The sequence below is a fragment of the Muntiacus reevesi genome, chromosome 3 (genome assembly GCF_963930625.1).
Source record: "Muntiacus reevesi chromosome 3, mMunRee1.1, whole genome shotgun sequence".
NCBI lineage: Eukaryota > Metazoa > Chordata > Mammalia > Artiodactyla > Cervidae > Muntiacus > Muntiacus reevesi.
In genome coordinates, this window is record NC_089251.1 from 80,147,245 (window position 1) to 80,161,385 (window position 14,141).

The 14,141-nt window shown below is 41.4% G+C and overlaps 1 pseudogene; it reads left to right on the forward strand.

Moving 5' to 3' along the window:
• Window positions 1–9,065: 9,065 nt before the first annotated feature.
• LOC136164015 (hsc70-interacting protein pseudogene) lies at window positions 9,066–13,090 on the forward strand (annotated as a pseudogene).
• Window positions 13,091–14,141: the final 1,051 nt, after the last annotated feature.

Here is a 14,141-nt window from a genome sequence, read left to right on the forward strand (position 1 = left end):
AAGTTCTATATATCACACTCAGGAGACTTTTCTGGTTGCTATTCTCTGAAATGCTCCAAAGATAATGGGGAGATGTACATTAAGTAGAGATGTTGATTTGTTAAATGTAGCAAATAATTTCCTCCCATAAGAAAAATATTAAAATTGCCTTTAGAGCCAATTTCTCTAGAGCTGTTTTCACATAGTTTAACAAAAGAACAAATTTGCCAACTGCCAATGAAACCAACAGTAAAGATGAAACCCTTGGGAAATGATTTAATCTAAACCACATTCAAAATGGATAGATCTATCAAATACACGTTTCCAAAAACAGTTTTCCAACCACATACGAAGGAATGGAAGGTGCTTTATGTTAGGAATCACTGGACAAATGCAAGATTCTTCCAGATCTGATTATGTCCAAGGTCAGAATAGCCAGTACTAGCAGATGATGTACAAGGAATCAGTCTTGGTTACTAATAGAAAACAGACATCATGCTCCTAACAACTATGTCCATCTCAGCTTATCTTGTACTCTATAAACTGCCAAAATGAGAATTCAGAAATCAAATACAGAGAAGGAGAAACAACAAGAGGCATACACAGTCCTTATGAAATACATTAATTGGGTAGAGGGTGTCCATTATTCATACTGATGAATACATGCTACATTCATCTTTTCATTCAACATTCTGTTATATGTGCTGGGGAAACCACAATAAATGAGAGTCTCCACTTTGATGCTAGTGTGGAATACAGGCACTACAGATGTTTTTAAAGGTGTGAAAAGTACTATGAAAAGTGCAGCAGAGGGAGTTTCAGAAGCACATAATGGGTAAAATTATCTGGAATTCAGATTAGGCTGGTGTGAAGAAGGGACAATTAGTACTGAACATGAAGAATGAACAAGAATTAAAGTAGAAGAGCATTGTAGGAAAGAACATGTTTACACTTCTGGGGAGAGAGAAAATAAAAGATGCCCGTAGGCAGTCAAGCGATCACATGGAAGCAGGTTGCATGGGGTTGGAGAGGTGAGCAGAGCCAAAAGGTTGTGTAAACAAGGTTTGGATTTAATTTTAGGAGCAAGCATATGCTTTTGAAGGCATTTAAGCTATAACAACAGGAGGAGTAATATAATTAGACTTATAGTTTTCAAAGAATATTCTGTACATAGACTAGAGGCTGGATTTGAGAAAGACAAGGAAGAATAACTTCATTCACTAAATATATATTGTACAAACTACTGATGACAATATTTGCCTAGGCACTACAGATATGGCAGCAAATGAAAAAACAAAAAAAAGATAAATAATAGGAACATCAAAAAGGAGATTAACATGATAGTCCAATTGGGAAGTAAGGGTGCATGGATTAGGATGCTGACCATAAGAAGATCTGAGAGGTTTTTGAGACCTTTCACATGATTTAGTGATAATGCAGTACTAGAAGTGAACAGTGAGAAAGAGGACTAATGGAACTCCAAGTCTTTGTCTTGAGCTACTAATAAATATACAATATAAAAAATAAACTTGAGGGGCAAGCAAGTTCATGAAGTGTATCAATAAATTCAGTCTTGAACATCTTTCCAAAAGATTTTAAGGTATATTGAAACATCCAAGTGGAGAAATCAAATAAGCTTTTTACAAATAGGTGGGGCTTGGCTAGGATCAGAGATGGATCTAGGTAGTCAATGAAATCATGGAAGTAGATGAGATGAGCTAGGAAGAGTGTATCAAGTGAAAAATAAAGCACTGTGAAATTCCAACATTTACAGGTTACTTAGAAAAAGAGTTAATAAAAGAATCTGAAAAGGAATAACCAGAGAAACCATGAAAAGTAGAGTTTGAGAAGGAAGAATGGTGGTCACTGTGACAATTGTTTCTGTGAGGTCAAATAAGGACTGAAAATTGTCCATTGTATTTAACAATATGAAAGTCATTGGCAACCTTGATGAAAGCAGTCATAAAGTAGTGGAGAAGGTAAAACCATATTATAATGGGTAGAGGAGTGATTGTGACATTGGAAAATAGAAATAGGAAGAACAGCTCCTTTGTGAAGTATCTGGAAAGGGATAAGAGGGAAAGCAGGAAAATAAGATGTGATTTGATCCAGGTGGGAAAGACTGGGGACTCTTTTCCCAGAAAGGAATACCCAGTGAAAACTGCAACATGAAGGATGCCCAGGGATGGGTGTGCTCAGACACCCTTCCAAAGCTCATCACACCCCAAAAGATTTGGTAAATTGTACTAGTTTCTTACTCTCATCTCTACTACTTACTTTTTATTTTTTCAAATTGAGAGAAATCTGAGAATGTTTAAAAGCTGATGGGAATGAGTCAGTAGATATGGAGAAATTAAAGATCCTGGAATTAGGAAGGATTTAACAAAAAGGTAAGTTCCTGGAAAAATGAAGAAACTGTAGAATTTAAAACAGAGTGTAGGAATCAGACTTTTACAATAGGAGCTTAAATTACAAAAGTGGATAAGCAGGAAAAGATGATTGAAATAGCTGGATTTGTGAACTTGGTAGCACTAAGTTGAGTGAGTTCTTGTCTGATTATGTCTGATTTCTCTGTAAAAGAGGAGCCAGATCTATCACCTTAACTGAAGGAGGATACCCTGGTTTGGAATTCTGAGGACAGTGGGACAGTTTGAAATGGGAAAGTAAACTGAGAGATTGCTGAGTCGCATCACGTACTCATAGAAATGATGACCACGAAGTGAAGACAGTGTCAAGAAACACTCAGTAAATCAGACACAGGCATGTGAGAAAGAGGGTGGTTGGATTCATTCAAGATTTAGGGTTTCCCCAGGAGGGTGTAATTGCAGTGGGAAGTTCTTGGGTTATTAGAAGAGAGAAGTTTGAAATGATAGAATACTGCATATAGGCTAGATAAAAGTGAGAGAAAAGCAGGAGGCAGAGGAATCAATGAATTTGAAGTCCCAGTGTGTGTTCTAAGGGGGGGTCATGAGGACAATTTAGTCAGAGAGCTCCAAGCAATGAGAATAAATTATGGTTTTGGAACAGTTTTGACTGATGACAGGCTCCAGACTGTGGCCAGCCGAGGATAAAACTGAATGAAGGAAGAGGTCCTCAGAGAGAAAGAAACTGAGAGCCCAAAATATGGGATGGATTGTTTATAGAGCACGAAAATCCCCCTGGGCTGGACTTTGAAAGCAGAGGCAAAGCACCCTTGGGATTGAACATTCCATGAGGAGGACTCACTGGGTGGTCAGCAGATAGGAGCAAGAAGGAAACATGAGAGGGTGATGAACCAAAACTCACGTGTCTCCAAGAAGCAAGATCATCATCTCATAGACTTAGGGAATGAAACTCACACCAGGGATCAGTGGCAGGATACAGCAGAATGAGCCCCTGGGGAAAGAGAATCCTCAGGTGGGACCCAGATTTCTGCTACAACCAGGAGGTACAGGGAAAAAGCAAATAAACAGCACAAAGTTATAGGGAAGTTTGTTCATCAGTTAACAGGATTTCTGAGTGCCAGAGGGAAGGGAAGAAGGAGAGAAACTAGAGTGGAGAGTGACACTGGGTGGGGGGCAGGAAGCCCCAAAAATGCTACAGAAAAGGGAAACAAACACAGGGACAAAGAGAGACAAGCGGGGTAGAGGAAGAGTAATGATGTGATGTCCTTGAAATCCTGTCTTTAAGTATCTGTTTACAGTTTACTTAAAAAGATTAGGGGGAATCTGATTTCGTAGTGATACAAAGTATCTGGACTTTCTTTTGGCTTTTTAAAATTGAAGTATAGTTATTTTACAATGTTGTATTAGCATCAAGGGTACAGCAAAGTGATTCAGTTATACAGACACACATTTTTTTCAGATCCTTTTATTGAGCATAGTTCCCTGTGCTATACAGTAGGTCCTTGTTTACTATTTTAAATATCATAGTACATATATGTTTATAAATTAGGAGTTTGGAATTAAAAAGTATCTGTATTTTTAAGATCAAAATATGGGTAGTAATACTTGCATTAAGCACATGGAAGGACAATTTCTGAGATATCAAGTGTCTCTTTTCTTCGCCGACTGAGCAGGCAGCAGACACCAGCGGAGGGACCTCTGTCCGCCTCACCTTACCACCCTCCTGGGGGACTCCTAGATCTCCTGCCCTCCGGTCCTTTACTGTCTCCCTGCCAAGGGACAGTGACATGGCTCATTGGTGAACTCAGCATGTGCTTGGCTTAGTGGCTTCCAAGTCTCCTCCCCTCGCTTCTTCCTGCCCTCAGGATGTGCACATTATCTGTTCTCTGCCAAGGGCAGTGCTCCTGGGAGAACGAGTTAGCAGAGATCTGCTAGGGGCTGAATACGTAAGGCTGACTTACCCAGGAGTGAAGCATTAGGAAGCTCAGGGTGCACACAAAGAAAAGACCATTTTATCGAGTCACCTTCCACAGCAGCAAGGCTAACATTTTAAATCTCCATCCTTCTGCTTCCTGTGTCTCATTTCTCAACTGGCTCCAAACTCAGGATGAAATCAATAGTGTCTTATTGTTGCTATTATAACAAACTACTACAAACTCGGTGACTTAAAACACTGTCAATTTGTCATTTGATGGTTCTGTAGTTTCCAGGTTTCGGGGATGACAGCATGGTCATCCTAAGGGACCACAGATTTTAGGCTGCCTGATCCCCCACTTGCAGGTTCAGTGCCTCTGCCTTGAAAGGGAAGGAAGGGCAGGAGGTAGTGTTAGCTATGCCACCCAAGCCTTCCCACACTCATTTCCAAAAACCTACAACCGCTGTCCAGATTTTGTTAGGTGACCTGGAAATTTAAAGAGAAATTGAAGGGAAACAGGAGACAGAGGATTCCCTCCAAACATACAGGAGGTTTGGGGAGTTTGGAAGGTGGAGAGAAAGGTCATGGAGTTAGGGGGGAATCTTCCACCCACCTGTGACTATGGAGAAAGCAATGACCAAGTGTGTCTCTGGAGGAGCCAGCACTCAGCACCAGGGTTCCAAGACCTAGCAAAGATCTCCCTGCCCCATGGTGATGTAGGGGGCCAGAGAACCATCTGACTCCATGGAATCATCATGCCTTGTACAGTGAAATCAAGGGTCCTTCTCTGATTTTCTGCATCATTTTTAAAGAGACTTGCTCAAGATAAGCACAACTATTATTCTCCTCCTTTCATCTCAGGAAAGTTTCCAATTTTGTCCACAATTTTTTCTCCCCCTCGCCTTCCTCTTCCTCCTCCTTTGATTTTCCTTTGTGACTTTCTAAACCAGACGATTTCTTGGAGAGCATACTACATTATTTGAATTTTAAGTAATGAGTCGTTCATATTCAGTACCTGTGACAATGCCACCTATTGCTCAGTTTTTCTAGCCAAATGAGACACAAGATGCCAACAGGCTGATTCTAAGGTAGATGGATATTATATGTAGACACACAAATGAGACTGGTAGAAATTTAAAAGTATATGTGTTTTTAATATTTTCAGTAAAGACATTGTTATCGGGGGACCCTAGCTAAACTGGGGTGAGTTTATATTTCCTATAAGGAAATCAAGTTAACTAGCCCCATATCTCCAACACTTCTAAGAATTCTGACCTGCTCCTTCTGACACATGGAAAGTCCAGAAGTCCAGAAGGGACTGTCTTCTGGAGGAGGCCTGAGATAAGCAGTGACATGAAGCAAGATGGCTGGCAGAGGGGGAACCAGACCTCACAGAATTCACCTGGGACTCACTGCGGAGGACTGGGGGCTTTGAAATGGAGGAAGGGATTCCTTTGCCTCCTGGTTCAATAAAGCCCCAGGGGGGGCTTCCCTGTAGCTCAGAGAGTAAAGAATCTGCCTGCAGTGCAGGAGTCCAGGGTTCAGGTCTCCGGGTTGGGAAGATCCCCTGGAGGAGGAAATGGCAGCCCACTCCAGTATTACTGCCTGGAGAACTCCATGGACAGAGGAGGAAATGTTCACGGGGTTGCAAAGAGTTCGGCACTTTCATACTTTCAAAAAAGGAACAGCAGATAGTTGATCCAAAGGCATAAGCAGAAACCTTGATACCTTGCATGTAGGGCAAGTAAGATTCCTCCCTGCTTTCTCTGACTGCAGTTCAGGCTCAGCCCCGGGTTTGGGTCAGTGCTGAAGGTGGGACATCTCTGCTGGATGGCTGGCTGCAAGGTTCTGAGTGCACTGTTCAAATTTTTTTCCTTCAAATACTATTTGCTAGACTTTTGCTCCTGAAGATAATTCTGCCATTATTCTTAGCTGATTCAGCAGTCATTTAAAGATACTTGTTTGCTTACTTGTGGCTGCCTAGCAACCTATTTCTATCCCTTCCAATCAGTGTTCCATCTTTCCTTGGGGAGAATCACCCCATTCCGTGGAGCCTTGTGGAAGGGTGATTTCTACCACCGCCTTCCCCAGCAGGCTCCTCCTTTGGAAGCTCATAGGATCTTGACCAGTCCATCGGATGCTTGCTCCTGGGACTCACAATTTTGAGGAACTGAAACCTATGCTGGAGGAAACTGAAAGGTTAAATTGATTAGAAGTTGTAGAAGGGCAGTGGCATTTGGACCCAAGTGGCTTTACAGCATGTTCCCGGCTGAATCTGGCTGCTCTGCCTCCAGGACTGCCTTGGTTTCCTGTCCGATTGCCAGTCTTGGATCTTGAGTCTCCTTTCACTGCAGGGACTCCCTCCCAGTATCCTGCTGGCCAGTGTCCTTCTTGTTAAGAGAGTCTGCTTGCAGTCCGGAACCTGACTATTGTATTTTTATAGAGTTTTTATTCTATAAGTCAAGATAGTCAAGAAACAATATTTAACAATTCCCCTTATGCCATTTGGGCTTTCCCAGTGGCTCAGTGATAAAGAACCTGCCTGCTAACACAAGAGACGTAAGAGACGTGGGTTTGTTTCCTGGGTTGGGAAGATCCTCCTCCAGGGGGGATCTTGGCAACCCACTCCAGTATTCTTGCCTGAAGAACCTCCATGGACAGAAGAGCCTGGTGGGCTATGGTCTGTGGGGTTGCAAAGAGTTGGACACAACTGAAATGATTGAGCATGCACACCACACGCACTTATGACAGTAAAAAGTTGAGCTGGGAAGTGGATGGGTACAGAAGGAAATACAAACAGTACAGATCACTTAGAACTTGTTCTTCTCACTATTTCTGTCAAGAGTACAATCAACTTCAAGCGCAGATGGGAACAAATGGCTGTATTGAGGAGGAATGATAAGATAGGAAAACCAGGCTGCCTCCTAGCATTCTTCTGTGTTGGTGACATCATTATTTACGAGGAAATACTAAGAATTCCTAGACCTCCAAACACAGAAATCTCTAGACTGAATCACAAAATTATATTCCAATGCAAAATATATTATTTCTATAATACTGTGTTAGTCGCTCAGTCATGTCTGACTCTGAGACCCTAAGGACTGTATCTTGCCAGGCTCCTCTGTCCATGAAATTCTCCAGGCAAGAATACTGGAGCGGGTTGCCCCCTTCTCCAGGGCATCTTCCCAATGCAGAGATTGAACCCAGGTCTCCAGAATTGCAAGCAGGTTCTTCACCGCCTGAGCCACCAGGGAAGCCCAAAATATTGGATTGGGTTGCCATGCCCTCCTCTAGGTATCTTCCCAACCCAGGGATCGAACCTGAGTCTCTTATCTTCTTTGGCAGGTGGGTTCTATGCCACTAGAGCCACCTAGGAAGCCACACTACTAACTGTTAGAAAGCTCAGATACTCATACATAATCAACTATTTAGTATCAGAATTCCGAGGAATTAACAGTGGTACAGAATACTTTAAAAGTGCAATGGAAAGAAAAAAAAAATTTGAAAGAGACACCTAAAGGAACTGGTATTAAGGCCTTACTAGGCCCTACACAGTGAGTCCAATCGATCTGTCTTCTCTTCTTTCACACTAGTAAGTAGGACTGTGTTTACTCATAAAATGTTAACTTTAATTAATACCTTTTATTTAAAGAAAAGTACTCTTAAAGCTTGGGAAAATGCAACTTAAAGTGACAGGTATGATATCAGCCAACAAAAGGTCCACAGAGAAGAAGTCAGGAAACAGATTCAGTTGATATATTCTAGAGAAGACACATTTCCTGGAAGTGATTTAAAAAAAGAGTCATTTGCCAAGTTAAATAACATGACGATTATAGGTTTTCAATTAAGCCACCACAACCAACCACATAGATTAAAAGTGAAATGTCATATCCATCAAAGTAATGGCATTGGTTTATTAGTTCCAAAAGTATGATGTGAAAAACTAAACAACTCTTTACTAAGTGCAAAAAGGTGAAATGAACATGCGAATGACTGCCAATGCTAAGGAATTTTCATCAATTAAATGGTAATAGGGGCTGCTCAGTTATCCCATTCAAAGCCCCATTTCTACACAATTCTGGGAACTTAGAGCTCACATCACTTAATAATGTAACATTCGCTTGTATTTTTGGTTTTAAAAATGAAATTCTTGTCTGGTGTCAAATGTGAATGAAGTTATATGAGTGGTACATTAAGTGTCTGCTATAAAAGAACTCTAAAACACAGGAAGATCCTAAAAAGCAAGGCCTAAGGAATCTAAGTTTATGACATTGGAACAATTTAGCATGAGCAGTAATTCAAGCAAGTTTCTTTCATTTTGAGTTTTTCCAGTATGTTATCTATTTTTACCCCCACACTTCAAAATGGGTGTGTGTGTGGGGGGGTGAAATATAAGTATACATATCTTGAGGCCTGGCAAAAGACTTAATTTTATCCTCTCTCCTGCACCTGCTCATCTATATCCATGTGCATTAGAATTGACTTATATGTTGAATTAGAAACATTAATCTATTTGAGAGGTTATCTATCAACAAAAGATACGTCTAGAAACATAAAATAGAACAGAGAGGCAGTGTCTGCTGTCAAAGGAAAATGCACTGCCTTGTCTGAGCCCTCCAGTTCATCCCTCTGCTTTTTATGTCAGAAGGGAATAGCCATGTCAATGAGAATAGCCTCATTCTTAGAGGTCCTGGGGGTGCAGCTAATACTCACCAAAATGTCCCATTCCCTCCTCCCCAACCCCATGCTCACTATCAGCTCACTTTGCTTCTGGGTCTTGCTGCCAAATGAGCAGAAAACCTTCAGAAAGAGAAATTGGCCTCTGGCAGCAAAATGCCTGGTGCCCCAAGCTGGAGGTAGATGGTAGTGGTGTTCAGCAGTGGACCTGCATGGACTCCACCCTTTGGCCACATCCCTGCATCCCCACCAGAGCTGCCACTTGTTGGCCCCAGCAGGTGGAAACGTCTGAGCCCACAGCCTTGGCTGGTGGCAAGGTAGGTCCTTGATGTTAAATCAAAGGAAAGGCAGGAGAGGCAGCTTGTTGAGTGAAGAGTTAGCAAAGATTACAGACTGGCAGCTGCCAAAACCAAAATCCTAACCTCTTCAATTTGTCTCAATAGGAAGGGAAATTGCCAAGGTCTTGAAAAGCAACTATGTCTTAATTCCCCTAGAAATGCTCTGTATGGAGATTTCTAACTATGTATCTATAGCAGTCACCAATACTATCACTTGTTAGCCACACTCATCTCAACATGGGTTTAAATGCAGACCCTTATGTAACTGTATCATATCCCTCACTGGAGTAGAAATTATGTGGAGATATTTTTTTTTAATGTAATCTCTTTTATAATGATGATCACTCTCCAGATGCATCTGGGGTTCAGTCCTTAAGATGGCATGCTTATTCACTTTTACAATGATGTTCTTTTGGGTAGAAATCTCCTGGTAAGGTTGAATCATAAATATTTTCTTGATTTGTTTCAAATTATGCTAATTTAGATTGCTTAAGGAAAAAAAATGCTTTTATTTCTAAGTATCTTCCTTTGCTTCAAAATGAATTAAGGCAGCAAGGTAAAATAAATTAGAACCAAATACTGGAAAGATGTCAATCAAAACAAGAAGTAAAATGAAAAATGAATACAAAAGGGTGTAACATAGAGTCAGGAGTGAGGCTGATTCGATTGCATTCTCCTTAAATAGCCTGTGCCATTTAGCACAGCTGCATGCCCTTCCACCTACTCATTCTAATAATTAATTATTTAGTGTCTATGTACCAGACACTCTCCATGGAACGTTCCATCCTTAGCTTTCAGAGCAATGTCCTCTTATGATAGAACTCCTCTCTGTTCTCTTAATTGGCCCCTAATCCTTCTGCCATTTCTCAAAGGCCACAGGATGTTTTCACCTTAACATCCTGGGGATTCCACAAACTTACAAAACTGCCCCATGTTGACCAGCCTGAAATCCCACAACTCTAGAAGACAATGAGTCTCCTTCACTTTACTAAGGTCCCCACCAAACTGCCAGTCACCTAGACATTAAACTACAGAAGCATTTTGTTTCATCCCTCACCAACCTCTCTCCTCACCTCCCCATCACCTGACAACAAGCGCAAAGGGAGATGGAGAGAATCAAGGATGCACTGCTGTGTGCACTCACATGAAAGAGGCAAGATAGGCCTCTGCTTAGAGAAAGGTGGGTTAGAGGAAAAACAAATCAGATTTAGGGAGGAAAAAAGGAGGCTATTATGGGGATAATAGAGACATAATCATGTCTGCAAAAGATTAAAATATTTATAAAATAGTGCTACCCGCAAATTCATGGCAACAAAGGTGAGAAGCTAGGTTTGTACATTGGATTACTTCCCTCAGTAAATAAACATATATTGACTCAAGGAATAACTTTCTCAATGCTATTACTTTAGATGAATAATTGATTCTGACTATACAGAAAGAACCCAGCATTGAAATTCCTTGGGAGTACTTATATGCTTATATTAATAATTTTGTTTTGGCTTTTAAACATCTTCAAACACCATACTTGTCATCACAAAATGGTTGCTTTTTGAAGATTTCTTTTGTGCCAGACAGTATTCTAAGTTCTTCATATTGGTTGTCACTCTGTACCGTAAGATGTTATTGTGAATATGAAGGAACTGAAGTTTAATAAGATTAAGTATTTTCTTTAAGGTCAAATAGTTAGAATGTGGTAGGGCATGGAATGGAACCTAGCAAGTCTGATACCAGATTTGGGCACACTAACTAGATCACTGCTTGACCATTAATTTAGGATATGTGATAGTTACAAAACAACCTCCAAATCTTAGTGGCCTAAAACAACAAGAGTTTCTTTCCCAAATAGACCTGAAAGTCTAAGTCACTCAAGCCTTCTCTGGGGCAATTGCTCCAGGAGGTGACTCCATAGTCCTGGTTGCTTCCATTTTGCAGCTCTGCCATCTGACCACATTGTTGCTGCAGCTGCCATGACAGAGAGCTGGAGAGCTGCACGCCAGCCTGGACATCATTCAACCTGGAAGTGATATCTGTCATTTTTGCTCATGGCTCAGAGTCATCACATAGTCACATCCTTACTTCAAGGGGAGCTAGAGAACATCACCCAGAGTTCCTAAGAGGAGAAGAATGACATGGGATTTGGTGTCTCAACCATAATGCTCTCAACCACTCAGCTTGGAAATTCTTGAAGAGGCTGTTTTATATGCAATATGTAACTTTATTCAATAGAATACCTTTTAGGAAGAGCACTGTCTGTATCTAGAAGAACTACATCCTCAAAGGAATTTTATAGAATGTATGGCTATAAAATGCTGCAGTCCAGGGGGTCACAAAAGATGCCTCTTAGTGACTGAAGAACAACCAGGCTCCAAGAGCATGATGGAGTTCCACAAGGTCATTAGCAGGTTTAATGAAATGAATAGCAGGGAAATTTGTTTTTCTTCTTAGAATGATCACAAAAGAGAGTATACTTAACAAGAAATCAGAGTAAGCTCCAGCCTAAAGAGCCAGTGGAGCCTATTCCTGCTGTAAGAGAAATCTTTTCTTGTTCTACTCTCAATGTCTTTGAGAGACACCGGAAAAGAAAATATAGCATGAAGCTAAAGGGTAATGTGATCTCTCCCCGGGACCCCAGTCTTTAGTAAAACTGACCAAAGGACATATTCAGAATAAGTCAATATTTTTGTGTGTGGAAAATGGTAAAGGAGCAAAAGGGCATATTTGGGCTGATGTAACCAGCAACAAAGGTCCATCTAGGACCCGAGCGTTCTGCACACCAAGAAAATGCGCTTCCTAAGGGACTGGGTGGAGAGCATGGGGGGTAAAAACCACCTGCTGCTCATAAAACTAAATCAGAAGAAAATATCTAGGAAGAAAAAACAGATAGTAAGAAGGCGGAGGAAAACATAAAGACAGATGAACCATGAAGTGAGGAAAGTGATCTAGAAATTGACAATGATGGTGTGATTGAACCAGACACTGATGCACCTCAAGAAATGGGAGATGAAACTGTAGAGATAACTGAGGAGATGATGGATCAGGCAAATGATAAAAAGTGGCTGCCATTGATGCCCTAAATGATGGTGAACTACAGAAAGCCACTGACTTGTTCACAGATGCCATCAAGCTAAATCCTCGTTTGGCTGTTCTGTATGTCAAGAGAGCCAGTGTCTTCATCAAATTACAGAAGCCAAATGCTGCCATCTGAGACTGTGACAGAGCTATTGAAATAAATCCTGATTCAGCTCAGCCATACAAGTGGTGAGGGAAAGTACACAGACTTCTGGGCCATTGGAAAGAAGCTGCCCATGATCTTGCCCTTGCCTGGAAGCTGGATTATGATGAAGATGCTAGTGCAATACTGAAGGAAGTCCAACCAAGGGCCCAGAAAATTGCTGAACATCGGAGAAAGTATGAGCGAAAACGTGAAGAGCATGAGATCAAAGAAAGAATAGAAAGGGTTAAGAAGGCTCGGGAGTAACATGAGAGAACCCAGAGGGAGGAAGAAGCCAGAAGACAATCAGGATCTCAGTATGGCTCTTTTCCAGGTGGCTTTCCTGGGGGAATGCCTGGTAATTTTCCTGGAGGAATGCCTGGAATGGGAAGGGTAATGCCTGGAATGGTGGGAATGCCTGGGCTCAATGAAATTCTTAATGATCCAGAGGTCCTTGCAGCCATGCATGATCCAGAAGTAATGGTGGCCTTCCAGGATGTGGCCCAGAATGTGGCAAATATGTCAAAATATCAGAGCAACCCAAAGGTTATGAAAATTGTCAGCCAAATTTGGAGGTCAAGCATAGTGCCCTTCTGACAAAGCCCTGCTGGAGGAAAAGCAACTTAGATCACCTAGTGGATGTTCTAACAATACAAACCAGTGTACCTCTGACCTTCTCATGAGGAAAGCTGGGGTGCTTTAAAGATAATGCCTATCCCTTTGCCCCAAATGCAGCTGAAAACATTTTACAGTGGTCTGCCATTAGGGTATTCATTCAGATAAAGTTTTTCTACTAGAAATTAAAAACTTTAAGCAATTTTTAAACCTTAAAAAATAAATCAAAGCTACGGTTTTTTCAGTAGTCATGTATGGATGTGAGAGTTAGACTATAAAGAAAGCTGAGCACTGAAGAATTGATGCTTTTGAACTATGGTGTTGGAGAAGACTCTTGAGAGTCCCTTGGACTGCAAGGAGATCCAACCAGTCCATCCTAAAGGAAATCAGCCCTGAATATTCATTGTAAGGACTGATGCTAAAGCTGAAACTCCAATATTTTGGCCAACTGATGCGAAGAACTGACTCATTGGAAAAGACCCTGATGCTGGGAAAGATTGAAGGCAGGAGGAAAAGGGGACAATAGAGGATGAGATGGTTGGATGGCATCACTGACTCGATGGACATGAGTTTGAGTAAACAGTTGACCATAGACAGGGAGGCCTGGCATGCTGCAGTCCATGGGGTCACAAAGAGTCAGACACGACTGAGCACCTGACCTGAACTGAACCAGCATCACATATAGTAGATTCAACTCAGGAACCAGAAGTCAAGGAGGCCACAGGAGAGTGATCTCCTGGGAATCAATAGAAATCTGGAATTTAAATCTTTGATTTGTTTTATTTCTTTCTTAATCAAACTAAAGCTAACTGTGAGCCCACATCCATAGGACTGATGAGATAATTCACGTCAGTCATTTCTGCCCACTCGCTCCACCTTATGGTTTTGGGAAAGTCCCAGAATACTATGCAAACCAAACAGCAGGGAGCTCCGTCAGGTTATCTGTAATCATTGTCGGTCTGCATTGGTCGGCAGCTCTGTCCCCAGATGTCACTACCCTTGCACGCTTGCGGCCCTCCAAA